General features: G+C 34.6%; 1 protein-coding gene across 1 annotated transcript in view; it reads right to left on the bottom strand.

Moving 5' to 3' along the window:
- LOC124163549 (transmembrane and coiled-coil domains protein 2) overlaps positions 1–12,707 on the bottom strand; it is a 410,710-nt gene extending 398,003 nt beyond the window's left edge. The window contains exon 1 of the mRNA XM_046540530.1: positions 12,415–12,707. The gene's annotated coding sequence lies outside the window, so the exon portion shown is untranslated. The remainder of the gene's footprint in view (positions 1–12,414) is intronic.
- Positions 12,708–20,919: the final 8,212 nt, after the last annotated feature.

Below are 20,919 nucleotides of genomic sequence, written 5' to 3'. Positions count from 1 at the left end.
AGTGACTTGAATTTGTTTGTGGAGCGTAGAGATTTCAAACTTCCAATTGCCTGTAAGTACGTTTTTGAATAAATCCTCGAAAATCTTTTTCAAAATAGTTATTTTAATTTATATTACTAATTTTTGCTGAAAAATTTCTTAGCATTCCTTTCCTAACTAAAATAAATTAAAGCTTAAATTATCAAATGACACTGTTTAAATTCCAATCGATACGACATATACAATATGTTGGAAGTAAGGAAATATAACTTTGTAGGGTTCACTGTTATTTAATTATGGGCACGACCTGGGTTTCGTAACTTGGTTACATCGTCAGGTCATCGTCACACAGCCGCAAAACCTACCATCTTGAACTTTTTATCCTAAAAATGTCTGGGGAGGGCCCCCACACCTCTCGCTTACCTTGGCGAGTTTTCTATACCCTACAGACCCGCCAGTATTAGCTGCGCCTATCCTTAATTCCTAGCTGCGCCCTTGAAGCGAAGGAAGAAATACAGCGGATGATTTAACTACTCGCAAACATACCACACATTATTTACCATGAGAAAATCATGGGTTTTCACTGACACATGAGCAGAAACATCACAAAAACTGAAAGACTGACCATGCGATTTGTTAATCGTTATCACGAATGCAACACGATTTGGAAATTGAATACGTTTAAGCTCTAAAGGGCATATAAGTTGGGATCATGGAATCTTCGCATTGAGAACTTCCTCATCTTTGAATTTTCCTTTGAGTATAGTGGCGTGAATCACTTTCATTGTCAGTTTTTTTAATAACCAAACACGTTCCGTTGGATAGTTTTGGTTGGTTTAGGTTTCGAAAGATCATGAACACAGAGTCTACCTATAGCTGTAAATCGTGCCGTGGTAAGCCAGGTGCGTCCAAGGACTTTAAATATTCAGATAGATAGTTGGTGACTTCGTCTTCGTTTATTACAAAGTTAAAAGATTTGAAATCATGCAGAGTACACGGACATTGAAATATGATTTAATGCTTTCCCGGCGAATAATGTGGGTAAACTTTTCTCGGGATCCCGAGAAAAGTTTACCTACACGGACATTACTGATAATCAAAAATTGCTTGGAGATTTGTTTACACACACGGTAGTTATGTGTTTGCAGACAACTCAATTCGAGCTGAGCTTACCTCTAATTCAATTATTTTAATACTATTTTAATATTACTTTAATATTTTTAGCATGTTTGAACATTTAAATTTTTTTTAAATATTGTTAAAAAGATCAGTCAATACATTAGTAAAAACGAAAAAAAATCTTATTTTTTTGACCGTCTAAACAATCAACTCCTAAAAACATATCTCTAAGATAAATTTGAATTTTTTGTGTGAACTTTTCCTATTTTTTAATGTCCTATATGTTATCCGGGGCTGAGTCGAATCCAAAGAGCCTAATGTCACTAAAATCGGTGCAGCCGTTCTCGAGTTATAAGTGTTCTAACTAACACGATTTTCGACTTTCTTTTATATATATAGAAGATTACTTCATCAATTTATTCGTAGGTAGCGGAGAGTTCGTCGTTTAGGATCATAGAGGTTACCTCTATGTTCAGGACTACCTGTGCATGTATTATGAGGAGAATTCCAGTCACTGTTTTTCTCGCCGATTGTAGACATCTAGGAATATTTTTGTGCCAAAATAGTGTTATTTTCAACGTTACATCTCCCGTTAAGCTACTGCTAATAATCACAGTGCAAGTGGTTGTAATGCACAAAGTTTGACAAGGTTGAAAAATATCGGCCAAGAGTTATCAGTGTTCCATCGTGATTGAAATGTAAAAAGTGCTATTACGCTATCGATAAATGTCTAACAGTAGTGTAAAAATTGTCAGTGGCGTATTCACCTCATTTGTTCACCGTAGATATGACATTTCGCGATCAAGCTATCAAGATCAAAACTGTGTGTGAAGTTTTTATTCTATTATTTCAACGAATAGTAGTGAGAAAAGTCACTTGCGTGGGCTAATTTAAGGCTTTAAATCAGTGAATAAACAGTTGTTTTCATCATAACGAGCTATGTTATTGTGAGTTGTGCGTGATGAATATAAGAATGGTAGTGACTTCCAGTTTTTGATAATTGTATTTGCCCATTTCCCACTGTATTTTTATGGTGTATGCTAGTATATTGTTTATGGATTTACTTATATTATTGAAATACGTTGTAGCTTGTGTGTGTGTGTTGGCAGCGGAACCGATTCGCGATCTCACATGTGGATTGTGTGCAGACTGTTTTGCTGTGAATTCGTACCGTACGACGGATAGGACTACCTTCTCCGCTAATACGGCGTTGCCAAATTCAACAACACAGCTCGTAAGCTTACGATCGTTATCCTTCAGTATTACAAGTCTCTTTTACATCTCGATTTTTCCGCCGACATAGCAATAATTTGTCCTATGACGTATAACAAACGCCATGAGGTCGTGCACGGAAAAGAAAGTTTAGTTAGAACTATCGACTTCTGATAAAATTTATCAAACTTTTCGGTTCTGATGGCACATTGAAAAATTCAGTAACAATTACCAAACCAGTTTGATAAATTCTATCAAGTCTATCTAGTTATTAAATAAATGTACACATTGCAGCTAAACTTTCGCATACTCAACAAGTAGGCTGCATGCTATAACGATGTACACCTGTAACAAAATTTAGCAACCCTTTTTGGCTTATAGCTTGGGATGGGGATCTATTCTTCATGTAAAGACTATTTTAGAAAACCTTGTGCTAGAATAACTTTTAAGTGAACTAGACTTCACATCTATTGAACAAAGTTATGCAAAGCAAAAGTTTTTAATGTAGCAAAGATATCAGGATAAAAGATGGGGTGCAAAGATATTGAAGTTGTTGGATTCAATTTATAAAAAAAATCTTTTGAGAAGCATATGTAATCAGAATGAAAGCATTAACTCTCTCCTCTCAGTGGTGTTTATGGATACTGTACCATACATGTGATACATATTTTCTTCTATTCTCACATACACCACTCATACCCAGGGGTCAGTTGGAAGATGGGACTTTCTAGTCCCAATCTCGCCCAATAAAGACGTTTATTATTATTATTACACTATGCACCACAACAACATAACTCACTTATAATTAATGTAACGATCTCCACACAGCATTGTATCGTTCAATTTTCTATTCATGAAGTGGTTGCTCAAGCAATTTCTCTCACATCCACTCCACTTCCATAAATCTATTGAGGAAATCTGCCTTTGTGACATCATCATTGACTAATTTTCATTACATACATTGTCGATATGCATCTTAAAATACATTCTTCGGGATGCATATCAGTGTGAGACAGATAAGGAATAAATAAAAAGAAGAGAATTACAGGGAAAATCATTGTACCAAAGTGCAAATAAAGTCTGGTTAAGGGATATAGTTAGTTGGAATATAGTTTAGAGTGACACTGGTATTTTTGACCCAGAAGAAGATAAGTATATGGGTATAATGGAATGTGTAGATAAGATTGACCAAGGGAAAGAAAGTAAGAAGTGCTAGACATGGTAAGCGAGGTGAGGGGATTGATGCAGAAGATGAATTAGATATAAACGATGTAGATGAAGTGTGCATCAAGCTCGAGATGCTGACAACAGTGATTGAGGTAAGGATGATGAATAACAAGCAAGGGCAAGGAGGACAGATGTTTCAAGAATACATGGAAGAATTATGTATGTTATAAAGAGCTATGTAAACTTTAATGAGTAGATTACATCTAACAATAAATAACGGAATGAGATATATATTCATACATGGTTATAAGTGTTGAAGATATTATATATAATGGATTTTTGTACTCATTAGTGATAGTCCAATGGATGGAGCATAAAAAAATTAATAAAAGCTACATATGGGATTGAATTCCCAAGAAACTAACAAGTATACCACATATGTGGTGTAAAATGGCCGTTATAGGACTATGACTTCACTTATCCTTTGAAACTTATTAAACGTCTACAAGTAGTTGTAAAGGTTAATATATTAGAAAGAAACCACACCAAGAATCCCATTTAAGGCTTTGAAAGATCTTATCAATGAAAAATTTTCAGTGGTCACTGATAAATACGTAAAATAATGGGTGGTACATGCAGTCATTTCCTACAAATTCAACCTCATGAGCAAGTACACATGCATGTACAGGGATGGCATCTTTCCCCAATAGTCAGAGTAGCTGGGTAAATATTAGAAAAAATTCCATTGATTCTGGTTATTTTAAACATTCCCTAAGCAGCCAAAGATTGAGAACCAAGAATATAATATTTCTTTGACTAATCTGGCTGCAATGTTCCATGAGTCTTCAGGTGCAAGGGTCTACATTCTCTCCTTGAATTAATGCCCACATATGCGGAAGAAAATCAATTTTTTAATAATGCAGCGATTTGTTTACTTCCACTAAATTAAAATATTTCAAATCTGGAAAAAGAAAACTTAGTATTGATAACAATAATGGCACTATTACGTATTAGCCTGAGGTATCTAAATAGGCACCACTGATTCTATGGCTTTGAAGCTACTTTTGATGGTACATAATTTGCTAGGAGGTTTTAATGGTATATAACCAGTGTTAGGCAGGAACAGCACTGACGCTATAAAGTCACAAATTTTTCCGTTTAAGTCAACACAATGGAACATGCAGAGAAGAGAAGACTCTCTTATTTAAGGTGCCTTTCAAAACCTTTTTCTATCACAAGGATGAGAGATCCAAACTTAAGTCACAAAAGGAAGAACAATTAGTAACCTTCCACACTCTAATGCTTCTTTGCCATACAAGTCCATTAATTATTATTACACAAAATTTCATGATATCTTACAAGCTCCTCCCTTGCTCTTCCCCATATTCTCTCCAGTGCCTCTCTGCTAGGAAGGCCGAGTTCCCAAACACCCAGAGAACACTCTCCATCCCTATCATGGCCCCTGCCCTCCCACGCTTCCGCAGCCCCCCCCTCCTTCCTCTCGCTGAGTGGATAAGTCGTTCTAGTTCCCCCAACTCACCACTGGCGACGCCCTCCGACAGGTCTTGTTTTTGTCATTATTATTATTTGATTTATCACTTTACACATGCATATATCTTGGTTTTAAACTTCGCAATGGACTATTAACTTGGCTAGAGGAAATCATTTGCTTTGACTGTTTTTTGCCAAAAATAATATATTCAATTAAGTACAACATGTAAAACTTACCTCAAATTTTTGTCAATTTAGATAAGCTCGACAGAAAAAACAGTGACTGTTATACATTAGCGAAGGTTTTAAATCGATAGTACTGTACTCATCACTCCGATGAGAAAAATCGTTTCTCCGTAACTGCTAAAACAATTTCTTACCTTCAACATAACATCTTCCACAATCTACATCACTAAGTAGGTGAAACGACATAACAGTGTCTCCCATACTACAGTGGTCGACTTGATTAGGAATATTCATGGGAAAATTTCAGAGTCATAACATCTGCCAGAAGACACTCCTGAAAAGTGGCAAGACTGCCATGCTCATGAATACATACTCCCTTCAGATCATTGGGCGGGCTCTGCCCCCCAAATCCCCCGAAAAAGGTCTGGCCTGAAAAAGGCCTGTTATGGTCACTGTAGAATGTCTTACACTTTTTATTTGCCACTTGTTACATAAGGATCGTTTACTTTTAAGTTGGCTAGATTAGGTATAAGCAATATTTCCACTTTTATGTTAAACGAGCTCATGGTACATGGGCTACAATATGAAAATAAATATTTATAGAAGTTGTTATGAGGGACTAAAAAAGTAAAATAAATTTTTAGAAGTCTGGCAGAGTCTCTGAATTATTCAATTCAAATACAAAAATCGTTGAGATCAAGTTCCACTGTAACACCCAATTCATACGTAATATCATAACATAACAACTTTACATATTACAATGAAAAAAGTTTCATAACTAAGTCATTATCATAACATAACGACTTTACGTATTACAATGAAAAAAGATTATGATTGATTCCATTGTCGAATTACAACAGGATGAAGGAGCTAAACACAATCAAACTAATTGCATCCAATAATGGGTACTCCGAAGTTCCCCCCTTTCTCCACCTCCACTCTACCACCCCTCTAACGCCTTCAAGGGTATAAATTCTATGTACTGATACTTGTAATTGCCAGATGATGATACGCTGTATCGAAACTGGTCGCAAATATATTTTATTTTGTGAAACAGCTAAGTCTTTTCTAAACCTTTGTGCACAATGAAAAAAGTCTTTATTAATTATTTCTCACATAACTCAACCAAATTCTTGATATATAAATTAGATGTGATAGCTGTTTCCCTTAGTAACCTTTAGAGATAATGCTACACACAATAGAATTACGTAGGAACTGAATATCAATATCTAGTGCAAATGTGCTTGCTGGAGATCCTTAGCGTGAATTGAGGCTAGTATGACGTATTTTATCGAAATATTATATATCATGATCGCGAATGATATCACATCAGAAATACCTCTATTAAAAGTTTTAATAAATCAGGATACACAAATATCTCCTAACAGCTTTAATATCCAACGCAATGCACAATAAAATCATCTGGTGAGTAGCAGATGACAGCGTTAGGTGAACAAGACATTGTCTACGTGAAGATTTCGATAATGTTTACAGCTAAATAACTTAGTCACTCAATGAAACGTGATTTTCACAGCAAATTATTGAATAAGAAATACCTATAACTGCACTTATCCCTCATATTGTATTATTCACTGCCTTAGATGCACCAGCTCAGGGATAACATTGCACATTAAAAAGGGCATTAACAGAAAAAAGAAGATTAACAAAAATAAAAAGCTATCGCCATCACAAACTATGGAAATAAAATCATTTTTACCCCTCAAAGTATATTTTATGGCAGTCTTGTTTAAAAGTCTTTCTACTACAATCGTCTATCGCTAACACGACACGAACTACAGTCAACAGCACGAATCACCTTTTAGCAAAAGGCATTATGTGCACTTGTTAACTATGAAATTAATAACAACCACACTCTCGATGTAATATACCAAAAACAATAAGTAATTTCCTACCTTACATTTCTCTGCTTTTCATTTGAATATGCTTTGATGTAAACAAATGTTTGTTCATGTGGAAAGAAGACGTAAAGATATCAAGTTTTCAAAAATTACTTTCTAAATTTCCTACCTTATCTTTTCAGTCTTTCGTTTCAATTCCTTCATCTTCTTTTCCAATTTAGCTTCTCTTGCGTGCATAAACAAAGGTGTTGCTATGATTATTTGTTTCTATGATCGCCGCGCCACCATTGGATTTTGGTGGCCATTGTTTTAACTAATCCCCATACTCAATTTTATATGAATGGACTTGCAATGGAATTAGAAATTTAGTGTTTTCATATTTTTTCCTGGGGTTTCAGACAATTTTGGAGGGGTCTTCGTAAGACTTTTTGTTGTATCTCGTCTTGTTCACCCCGAACATTTGTATGAGTGAGTGAGTGGTAGTTAAGGGGCTTTATAGTATACAGATAAAGTTAGTTTTTTCATGTGTATGGGTTATTTTTGCACTTAGCCTTAAATAATATATCTCTAATTGAGATCAAGCGGTCAACCAATTCAAATAAATGAATGTACCTAAGAGTGGAATAAAAAAGTCAATTTCACCCGATTAAAACCATGAATGTCTTAAAAGTTGTGTACAAGAACTTAAATAAACTATATACAATATTAGGCCTAACGGATAATATCTTTAGACTGCACAAATGCCTTAAAATTTGATATTTTTGTGAAAAATCGAAATTTTCAACATTTTTAAAATATGTCTATTTATGTCATACCAAAAATATGTATACCTTAAAAGTATCGTATTAGGTCTAGTATCAATAATAAAAAATGTCAGACCTGTGGCTCAACAATTTTAGACTGTGCAATGGGGCTAAAAAGTGATTTCCATGAAAAATTTAAGCATGTTTGCCGTTTGTAGCCATAAGTATCTGACTGTCATTTGAACTTCCTCCCATTCAGTTAGAACCAATCTTGAAGGCCTCTCTTGAAGTAGTATCTCCTGATTTAAGAAAAGGCCAAAATACTGATCCAAAGTACTTGTTTGATATTTGTAGAGTGGTTTCAACTGGTGAGTGACCTCCTGGATTTGGAGACTGAAATCCACGCACACCAAATCATGCTAGATGGGTTACTATTGCTAACCGTATTCTACAACTCTACATTTCTTCAAATTCACCTTTGCAAGGCATTAATAGAGGAATTGGCTAAATACATTGTAAAGGTGTATGCACCAAGTTGGTTCACAATAAAATGCAACCCGAAGCTACAAGCGGGAGCCAAAAACTTGTGGAAAATTATACAGTTTACAAAGTCCACGAAAGATGAGCGCACTCATGTTGTTCAAAAATGCCTGCAAAATAATGGCTATTTTGCCCATCCAAAGAACATCGTAGTCGTTATGATGAACATGATCCTATGATGTTAACAGATAGCAAGAAGCACATTTGCCAACTAGCTACCATGAATGAAGCAATTATAAATGAAACCAGGAAAGCAATGGCGAAACAGCTTGTGTTTGGATATTTGATATACTGAAAATAAACTGTTTAGCAAAAGACTAAATCAATTTAATTGTATGACAGCATGTAACTGAAAAGAACCGCCAATTACCATCCACTTATCTGAAGCTGATCATCACAGCAAGTTTATTCATGATACTCACATTCACTCAAAAGGAATTGCTTTCAATTAACCAATTCATATGCAAGCAGTAGAACGAGCTGTCAAAGTAGTAACAAAGTCATCACATCAGGTATGTCGTCAAAGTAAAAGAGAGGAAAAAATACGAATCCGAATACTAGACAGTACAATCTGGCCAAAATTTGAATCTAAAATAGATTTTAAGGCATAATGTGTTTATAGGACCTGAGGTACGGACACAGGCATTTAGTGGTCTCATGGTTGGGAGGTTGTGAAGGCATGTTGGGGGCTCGAATGCAACCATTGTGAGTCCTGGGTATTTCTATACAGGTATACCATATGAATGTACAGGACACTAGCGAAGAGTTGCATACTTTTCATAATTATCAGAAGACACAGCAACTTCTATGACTTCGCATATTCCTGAAGTACTATTTTATTGTAACAATACGTATACTACATGTAATTATGATATACTGTTATGTTTACTTATTACATATACTTTGTTAGAAGCAATATTGACAACTATTGAGCAATAGAAATAATTTTGTATCTTTTGTAATTTCCATGAAAAAAGCTATTTAAAAATAGTTTTATATAAAATTACCATAAGTGCACAGTCTAAAATTCTTGTGTCGCAGGCCTAACACTTTTTATTATTGAAACTAGGCCTACTATAAAACTTTTAAGACATACATGTTTTAGGTATGATATAATTAAACATATTTTTTTAAATGATGAAAAGTTCAATTTCTTCCCAAAAATATCACATTTCAAGGCATTTGCGCAGCCTAAAGATATTATCCGTTAGGCCATTTTATATCGTTTATTCTACTGCTAGCACTCAACTTTTAAGACACACATGTATTTGATCAGTAGAAATTGACTGTTTTTTGCCCACTCTACTGTATGTCAAATGAAGTATCTACCACTGCATTTAATGTTTCCATTAATAACTTCTCGCCACCAGACCATCATTTTTTCACCACTGTTCCCAGTTAATGCATGTTTATCGAACAGGATGTATTTCTTCCAAACTATTCTTGCAACGCACTACAGCACCAAATGCAGTATTTTTTGTATCATCTTCAAATGTGATGAAGAATTTATTGCTACTCTTAATAAAGAAATGTAAACTCAATCGCTTTCTTTGGAAGTGTGATGACTTTTTTCTAAATTAGCACTGGCCCACATGTCTTATAACGTGGCCAGTTAAATTATCCAGCCTACACCTACCCAAGGTACAAGATACAAAATTTCAATTTGCAATATTGATCATTCCCAAAAACATGGTTTACAGCCAGAATTCGCAATGTACTGATTCAAATTAAAAATTTGCAATTTATTTACCAAGTGAAGAGATAATTCTGACATAACATCAATTATTCTTAGTGTTGCGTTACTTCAATGTGTTTCCATATAATATATGTATGTACCTCAAACTTTCTTTTGGAGTAATTATACTCTTAAGGGACTGAACCCAAAGAGCTATGAATAAAATTACTTTTTTATTTTAATGATACATGTTTAACTAAAGTCTCTGATATTTAACACAGCATAGACATCACTAAAAATTAACATAGTAGGGTACATATACTTAGATGCAAAATCATAAATGGGTAATATTGTAAAGCTCCCCATAGAACCGAAAAAATTTTGGTATATGGACTTCAATGATAAATCCATGAATCATGAAACCAGGTGTATGATAGGTACACATTGATGCACACATCAGCTCCAAACATAATTTGAATAAAGATGAAGTCAATTCCATGGATGACTCTTAAATTCGATAAACAGTGGGTAGAGCTCTAGGGTGCTGATCCAAGTGTCTAAGGTTCGAATCCTCAGTGAACGCCACCAAATATAAAAGTCTCTAAGGCCAAGGGAAAGGATTACCCTGAATGTGTGATACTCGCTCGAAGCTCAGGTTTGGGTGAGCTCAACCATCAACTACCCAAACCAACCTTCAGGCTGAACCACTAAATGAATGAATTCGGCCAACACAGGAGAAAACAAAAAAACGGCGAATTAAGAATCTTAAGCATCATATCTATATGAATCCTAACCGAAAATTCTTTCGGCAAAGATTTCCACAACATCATGCAGACGCGCAACACCAGCTTCAAGGAAAAACGACCCTTATCGCTATAAGATTGAGTAAACAAACAGGAAATCTGAACGACATTCTGCCTCATCTTTTAGGTGTATCGGAAATGGAAATTATTTGATCCTGATTATTCAAGGACTTTTGCAACTCTGTCTCGCAATAATTTTTGACTAATTAAAGTTTCAGAGGGAAAATAGGTACCAGAATATTTTTTGGCAAATGCACTTATCAATCGAATAGATTTGAAAGCCATTAGGGACGAATCAAGATTGAAGAATAAACGTCGTAGCCATGACATATAGACCGGATGACTTTCATTAAAGCCAATAAAGTAAACAAACGTGAAATATTCACCATGCATATATCATTCATTATATTCATCTAAACAAGAATGTGATACACCAAAATGATTGGGGATTAATTACTTTCAGATGTGCCACTGGCGTACAAATTACGAAGGAAATACCACAAATGTAATAAATGAAGAGCAGCTGATTAAAATCTTCATTACCCAAACAAACTAAAGCATTGTCACACCACAATATGGGTAACCAAAGGTTTCCTCCAAATTCCCCTTCAAATGACACCAGGCCACACCCCCTTACGCTTCCGTCACCATGGTAACTTCTTCGAACTACTGTACCACGGACCCTGGCGCCGCCATCGAAGATACTGAGAAACAAGCTATGACAGCAAACGGACTTTCCTTAAAATCTTTTCCTCTCCTGAATTTACCAAGCCTCCAATAGTGAACTCTTTATCCGCAAATTAGATGCTCGTACATACCTTGGATAACTGTAACATATTACTCAATAATATAATAGTGGAACAGAAGAAACAGCAATAGGCCGGGTAAAATCCATACACCGAATCGCCAAACATAACTCTATACCACATTTGCACAGTCACAGGTACATTACATGTACATGTGCACCAAAATCATTACCATTATCAACGATTAACCAAAAAAATCAGTTTTTTCTAATTAAAACCGCATATTAACACTATAATCACCTTGCGATGTATACAGACAATAACAGCATTAACGTTAGCACGAAATAAAGAACTATTTCAAGAAAACGGCTAATCCACAGCAAAATAATCATCTAATGTCCATGAAAAAAAACACCATGACTAGCGGAAATTCTTGTGCACATGCTGAAGGTTCTAACGAACGAGAAATGAGAGACTCCCTCAACAGTAGGTCATTAACGATTACTATCACTGCCCTAATTTTATAATATTTTAGCTAAGTCAAAACTCATGATGAAATAAAACCAGAGTTAGAAACAGATTACTGGCGCCGTGAGTACATGCATTGCAAAAGATCCAAATATCGCAGACGAAGCCAATGTACGAACACGATATTCACATGAAATTGCAGCAATAAAAAATGTCCATTGGAGCAGAAAGGTAGATTACAAGAACTAATCAACTCCGTAGTTTCTTATTATTTCCACATAAGAAAACTAGCCCTTCGTCAACAATAGTAGTACCAGCAGAAAAATCACTCAAGCTCATGCACACGAGAGAAAACCATTCTCTGAAACGACGAACATAAGCAGACAGGAAAGGACATGCATGTGAAGAGATTATTTAAAAACTCACCAAAAACACACGAATCGCGGCGCCGAAGGAATTACAACACTGGCTTCACGAACACTTTACGATCTTGGAATTTTAGCACTACTATCACATGTCGTTAGAGCCTACTTCATATCCAAGCGCATTTATACTATTGACAAATCTGCGGTAAACAAAAAATTTTGCAAAACAATAATTCACCACACTGACACCCAGATATTCCTTCCGAACCATCAACCACACAAACTACACCTTTTATCAACAAAATACTAAGGGGGACTACAGAAACAGCCAATAACAGAACCTGGTGACGGTGGTGACTCATTTGTATGAAATAGTATGAGAAATTTGTGACACAAATAGGAGAACGATATTTTTTTATTTAAAACAACTAAAATGAAATTACAATTTCAAAAAAATAATTTATTCATTATAATTAGTATTCTCAGTCATTCATGTAATGATGCTTAAAATTCTTGATAAATAAGATGGTAACAAAATGATCTCTGGAATTACCATTTGGGGGAAGCACTATTCAATATTTCAAAGATTTCGAAATTCAAACCCGAGATTTAAGAACCATCAAATAACCCATATGCGGTATTTCTCGTAAATATTACCATAAATGGAAATGATTAAGTTTAAATATTTTAGGTATAGTTTAATGTATCAATTCATTGCAAACGTTAAGCAAATAACATTAATCTAGTTCGCAGAGAAATTCTGGAGCTTAATGGAACTTTTTAGGACAGGAATAAAAGCATTATGTATACATTAGTTTCAAATCTTCGCTAGCGGTATTTCAATTTTCTCTATGAAAAATATTTTGCGTTGGATTTTTTGTAATTTGGCTGAAGGGTGGATCATCATCATCAGTCAACAATCCTAAGATTGGTTTGACGCAGCTCTCCATTCCTCTCTTCAATCCGCTAACCTTTTCATTGCTACATGCTTTCCTAGGTTAATGTTTGTCTTAGCCTCCTCTCTTTTTCTAATATCTTAGTCATCTTTATGTTGATTTTTAGCTGATATCTGACCATTGTCCTTTCCATATTTGTCAAAGTCTTCTTCAAATCCTTCTTTGTCTCGGCTATGAATGCTATGTCATCTGCAAATTACGTAGTTCACTAATTTTTTCTCAGTGGAAATTGACACCCGGAGCTTTCTCCTTCATTTCATTAATGGCTTTCTGCATGTAAATATTAAAAATTACGGGGGAAAGTGCCTTGTCTCACCACAACTCTTATTCTTCCTTCTCCACCATTTGCTCCACATTTGATCACAGCTACTTGGTTTTTATACAAACTATAAACAATTCTACGATCATTGTAGAGCACTCCGATTTCTTTCAGAACTCTAAGCATTGAATTCTATTCCACGTTATCAAATGTATGCCTTCTCTAAATCGACAAATGCGATGAAAGTCAGTTTGTTTTTCTCCATTCTCTTCTCTATGAGCAGCCTTAGAGCCAAAATTGCTTCTCATACGTGTCCCTCATGCTTTTCCTAAATCCAAATTGGTCCTTATCCAGGAATTCCTCTGCTCTTTTCTCTATTCTCCTGTAAATGATTCTTGTCAGAATCTTCGACACATGTGTCATCAGGTTTATGGTCCTTAAGATTTCGCACTTCTATGATCTCTTCTCTTTGGGTATGGGAATGATGATGTTCCTCTCAATGTCACTATAGGTACCTAGATCTCCTGTACGTAAATCTCCTGTTGAGTACATATTGCAGATAGTTTTATACATTTGAGTTAAGACCTTTTCCCCTGCATTATTTATTAGCTCTACTGGAATTTCATCTAGATCAGCTGTTCCTGGCGACTTATTTTTTCGCAGGTCTCTTATTGCAGCGTCAAAGGGTGGATACAGGATTTTTTCTGGGGGGCCTCCAGGGTCTGACAGGCAAATGGTCTTCTCATGTTTGGTATGAAAAACTATATGCAACAATTTCTCCACGAAATATACTCTTAATTTTAATATAAAATATATTAATAAGTAAACATCTAAACCTATAATACTTAAGTACAAAATTTATTAATATTTGTATTAAAAATCTCGTTGATTTTGTAAGCATCTGGGGGAAGTGGGGAAAGTGCAACCCCTTAAATCCACCTATGATTTGGCCCATTAAGTACGTCTTCGCATACTATTTTTATCAGAAAATTCAATGGGAAACTTTTGACAGAGATGCAGAGAATCATTATAGTTCAGAAGATACCTTCTATTTATTTTCTGACAATATATGTATTAGCATAACTATTCCCCACACACATGCCTATAAGATAAGAGAAGATCAAAGAACTTCCCCTGCCTACAAAATTAACATGTTGTTAGTGAATATCATTCCGAATCTCTTGAAAGGCCCACACTATAATTCATGAGTGGGTTATGAGATGCTATAGCATTAGCAGATTACAATTAACCTCCCTTACTGAGAAGCCCTTTGTAGACCCTGGCCTTGCCTTGCTCAAAAAATCTTTTACTTTTATATAAACTTATTATATTCACTCATAAATTTTACCTATCCCTCTTTTAACTCTTATCATCTCCAATAACATCATTTTTTGACATCATCACACCATGGCAGAGGTAAAAAATCGATTTCAACCCATTTTATTTAACATTCTATTAGTCAGAATCTCAGCTAGCACATTATAAATTGCTTACAATGTGCTAGCTGGAATTTTCCTTCCAGCTTACCTCAATGAACCCCCAGTGGCAACCCAATATTGGTCTATGCCAGCCATTCACTACCATGCCATACATATTATCTTTAAGTTGGCAATGAGATGAGAACCAACCCTAGTAGCAATTGATATCTATACAATATCAATACAATATCTATAATATCCAACCATAATATCCAAAGGATATCCAATTTTCATCCAACAATATTGCTTAGATATCCACATAATATCCGAAGTTGCCGCCAAACGCCATCCATATAATATCCAACTTGGATATTACCTAATATCTAATTTTCATCCAATAATATTGGGGGGCCCATACTGGGGGTCTTGTCCCCCTGATGAACTCCTCCTATTGTTGCAATCAATATTCAACCATACAAATTGTGCATATAGGTAATTGCTCTACCTAATTTTTAAAGTCTAAATTCTTTACAGCGAGTGTGTAATGCATTTTCAAGAGGGAGATTGAAAATATATATTTAACTCTCTCACTGGAAAGAATTTGACTGGAAATGCTGAGGAAAGTAATTATATGCACATATTCAAATGGGAAATTCACAAGAAATTAAGTATAATGAACCCAATCAAGAGAATATAAAGATCAATTTCATTGAAAAAGTTATTAGAAACTTGCATGATTAATTTTAGATGTTTCATTTTATTGCAGGAGTTAGAAAAAATCTATCATTAATGAAACTCATTTGGTTATTAACAGAAAAATAAATTCTAATACTTTTATGCATTTATGTTATCACAAATCTATTTATTTTTTAATGTATCTTAATGCCCAAAATGGGACAACTAAAGTAATATTTTCTAACGGAATTTTAAAACAAGCTACACTAATAAACAGCTTTAGAATACATCCAAAAAGATATCAAATGTAACATTAAAAAGGAAATTTAACATTGTAATTCAATATAACTTAAAAGTTAAAACACCAATTGATGTAATATGGGAAAATTAATTCCACACTATTGCTACTAATAATTGAGAACTGCACTATTGATTAGGATGATCAATATGATGGCCTTTCTTCTAGGCATCCATAAATTTGGTATGTCTAAGTTAATCCTTTATGTAATTTTCTAGTTCCTTAGATGAAGCAATTAGGTGGTAATGTCGAACTGCATCTGTAAAAGATGAGGTATTCCCTATGACAATGATATCAACAACATGTAGTCCAATTAATCATCACAGGTAATTTATAAAACTTTTGGAGGAACAATTTATTGGAAAATAAGGAAGAGATATGTAAAACAATAACTTATGTAGTGGGGATGAAGAGCTAAAGAAATAAGCCTTACTAAAGAAAGGGATAGATGTTTGTTCGGGGTGTTTTCACAAATAAATATCCTTTTGATTTAGAATTGCCCCACTATCTACCCTCTCATTTAATGATGAAAAAATGTAATATAAAACTTATCAAAAATTATTGCTTTCAGGTCAAGCTCAGAAAATACTCTTTTCTTTTTGTAGCCTATCCAGCTATAGTTTGCTGACAAGTTGTCTTTCATGACATACCGGAAAGTTCGTACAATCATTTCCTAAGAAGTGTTGCCTCCAATGAGGGCCAACTCGGAAATCTGCAATGAAATTAACAAAGTAGTTACATGTTAATCTTCATTTTCAAAGGTAGATGTGTCAAGTCTTTCACAGAATGGCAAATATTCATGATGATACAATTTTATAGGAATCTGTCGCATGAGACATTCTGTCTAACAATAGTTTCACCAGCATTATTGCTAGTTTCTTCAGGTTTTATTGGCAATTCAGTTATGTCCTGTTTATTGTACATTGCAATCACAAACTGATATCCAATATATATTAAAACCAGTTGAGATATTATTTTTGCCTCAATTCCAATTTCTACAGAAATTGCCAGCAAATTGTGAAAATTGATAATGATATTACTCTTTATGACTTTCACTGTAATTTAGGCATTTGTGAAAAATGAACTGAAGCACAAATCTAATACCTAGATGATAATGATCGGAGAGAGTTAAATTGATGGCTATGCTATGAACAGCTTATTAATTACTATAATTCTTCGACATATTTTTATCGGTTATTCATTTTCATGAAAAAAAACCTTCGTATACGAGTTATTGAGACTGATACTTTAATACCATAACGAACTGCTAACAAATTGGATTCTTCTGCGAGAAACCTGATATTTCAACTTAATCGGTGAATGGATTGTATTTTTTCTATGGCCGCGAAAGCAAAGATCATGCTAAATTGTGATTACACTGTGAACATAGCTATTAATTATCTTTCATACTTATTGGATATAAATTAGCGGTTCATTAATCGTATTATTACATACGAAAGGATACATGGGCACAAGTTCGGTGATTCACTGACGAATCGAAAAAATGTTCCATTTAGTTACATTTACATGGTCAGCTCAGCAGATATGTGTTGATGATGAGGAAGGTATCTTCTTATATCTCTTCGTGCCGCAAAGATCCACTTTATCCGGTAATTCAGTATTCATAAACTTAATCCGGCGTTGATTTCAAATTAGTTGTGTTGGTTGGGAAAACTGATTAGCAGATTACTGAAACATTAATGAATAGCCAATACATATCTGGTATTTGGGGGTGGACTAATCCCATCTGTGACTGTGGATATTTATTATAGCACATATAGGCATATGAAAATAATGTGTCAGGACTGAAATAAGTAGGCCTTGAATATGAAAGTGGGAAAAATTTAATGAAAATGTGTTTGCTGAGGCACGAAATATTAGTGAACTCATGAAAAACCATAATAAATATAATGAAGAAGCTGATATCGAGTTTCATGGGTAACCAACGTGGCAGGGGCACAGCTAGGAATTAAGGCTGGGGGTTTTTGGGGCAACTAATACTGGGATGTGTGGGGGTATGGAATACCCAATAGGATAAGCAGTAGGTGCGAGATTAATAAATTCCAGAATTTTAAGATAAATGGTTCAAAATGGTGGGTTCTACGGCCTTCTTAGGGATCTATTCATCCTTAAACTATTCTATTAGTAATATCTATCCAATTAAGTAAAATGGATTAAACTTAAAAAAATTCTCTAAGGTCTGGGGGGGGGGGGTTTATCCCCCAAAACCCCCTCCTCGCTGCACCACTGCAACGTGGGGTACACGGGAGTAAGCAGTGGGGGGAAGCTCCCTCCTCCCCCTAGAAGCGAAAATAGAGCTGGTTCAAAATGAAACTTTTGAAAAAATTTCTTTTCAAGAAAAATGATATTATGTAAGAAATGGAACTAAAATAAAATCAATGTTTTATCCAACAAATAGTTTCAAAAACTAACAAAGCATTATAATTTTTTTAAATTTTGTTTTTTTCTGTACTAAAATGTTACTGCTTGAAATTGCCTCCTCACCCCTTCTTTTGATCCTGCGTACCCCCCTCCCAGTCAGCACACAGAAGTATATAATATGTATTATTTACTTTGAGCCAAAGTGAATCTTAAGTAAATGATACGTATTGCTTTGATATTGAATACATCAATAATACGTCTATATGTCCCACTTTATTTTGCAAATAATACGTATTACTAATACGTCAATTTACGTAAATGATATACATAAATAATACGTCAATGATATATGTATCTGGAATGTAAATTTTCATCCAACAACATTGCCTAGATCTCCACATAATATCCGAAGTTGCCGCCAAATGCCATCTATGTAATATCCTTTTGTATATTACCTAATATCCAATTTTCATCCAATAACATTGCATGAATATCCAAAAAGTATCGAAATTAGCAAAACAAAAACTAAAAACTCTGTTCTGGTGGCAGTATGTATTTAGTGCAATCATGGAAGTACTAGTGAATCCATTGTGTCATTTAGTGTGAGGGACAGCTTCAGCATTTTGAGGCGTTTACATGCATTTGAGAACATCCTGTCTAGGAAGTAGAGAGCCTTCATCAACATAATGTAACATGCTAATTTGTTTTGCATTGTTCTGGAACACTGTGGGAACACTTACCAGTTTGTTTTAGACTTCTACCTGACAAATAATTGAATAAAGAATAAAATCAGTGAGATTCTGGATTCTGGTCTGGTCAGTGAGATCTGGACTAACATGGTCTACGGAGAAAATAGAAATCACATAGAGTGCTGCTTTGAAAAAACAATTTTATTTAACTAAATATTACACATAATTTTACAAATATACCACACAATCTCAGAAATATATAAGAAATTGAATTCATTAGACACAACAAAGGGGCCAGGCCCACATGGTATTCCATCTCTGGTGCTTAATTATTGTCAAGAGGTTTTAGCGGATCCTCTCATGGAATTATTTAATCAGTCTATCCATCAAATGTAAAAAAACGATCGTATTGCATGAGTAAATTCAATAAGCATAGTAAGTTAAAAGTCAGTTCAAGAAGTAGTCAGAATTTCGATTACAAATAAAACCAGCCAAATATTTTCTGAATATTTTGATAAGTGTTGATAAATAACAGATACCGTAAGAAATGCCCTTGTTCAACATATACGAAAATAAAGGCTAATAGGATCAATATCAATGTATTTGCCTGATCATCCTTCCTTAAGGTCAAAAGAATCCATGAAGAACCAGCTCACTTTTCCTCGTATTTCTTCATAATTGGCATTTGGAAAATTCTTCCTTACTACACCTGTGAACAATATTAGATAAACACTTTATTAAAATCTATTAGTGATGCATCTAATTTGTCTAATTAAAGTAATCTCTATTAATGGGATTTTCCCTAAAGCTATATAAATGCCAACAGGGCCATTTCATCTCAAATCAGGCAGATTGCGCAAAATCATGTCAGGTGACCATCACCGATTTCTCTGAAATTTATATATGTGAAAGCAGTATTCTTATGATGAATAATGATGCCTTTATCTCAGCTCAGAACCGAACCGTCATAAAGTTACCTTCCTTTGAACATTGCAGGGTCAGGCCTCAGAGTAAAAAATGAAAAATCACATAAATGCTTATTACTAAGGAACCATGGCCTGTAATGCAGTGGTAATTGTTTCATTTTGAAGAGAATTCATTTATGCACATTATGGCATAACTTGAAAGTCATTTGAAGCAATAATAAACAAATAGGACTTGTTTAAACAATAAAAATTAGTCATTATTTAACAATTTATTACTAAAAAAAGGCCACCTTTTATTTTCTTCTATTTCCAAGTAAAATGAGAGCACAATGTTGATTGAGCACTATGAGGAAGAGGATGCCAACAGTATACATCAGCATTGGCCCTTAGTCCTAGTTTTTTTTTTAGCTCTGCATTATATGTCAATTGTATGTTTGGTTGAAACTGGAAAATCAGCCATATTATGTTGTTTAGATTAACTTGTGTAAAGAATGATAAAATTTGAACATGGTCACTCATACACATTTCACTCTCACTTCTTCAAAAGCTGCTGAGACATTATTTTCCCATGAAGTACATGTTTGATGTTTATCACTTTCTTTAAGTAAGTAAATTCTTGCCTACTATGAAACTTGCATTTTAAACATTCTAATTAGCTCAATTTAGACAAAAAATAATTAGGTGAAAGGAGCACCTGTACATGGCATCAACACTTTCATGTCTTGGTAGTTAACAGACATGGGACAACTACAGCTCTCCCTGTAATCCACACAATCCAACAGGCTGTGACACTAACAAAATCAGATATAAAGACATACAGTACTCAAAATCTCACCATGAATGACTTCATCGTGTGCTTCCGAAAAACATGGTGAATTTCTAAAATCACTGCAGTGTGTTTAGAAGAGAATGACATTAGTGTCTTGCGTATACATCCACAAGGTCCATCGAATTGTTTCACAT

This window comes from Ischnura elegans, chromosome 8 (genome assembly GCF_921293095.1).
Source record: "Ischnura elegans chromosome 8, ioIscEleg1.1, whole genome shotgun sequence".
NCBI classification, from domain to species: Eukaryota; Metazoa; Arthropoda; class Insecta; order Odonata; family Coenagrionidae; genus Ischnura; species Ischnura elegans.
The sequence above is the reverse complement of the archived record's forward strand: the minus strand, read 5'-3'. Positions and strand labels throughout refer to the sequence as shown.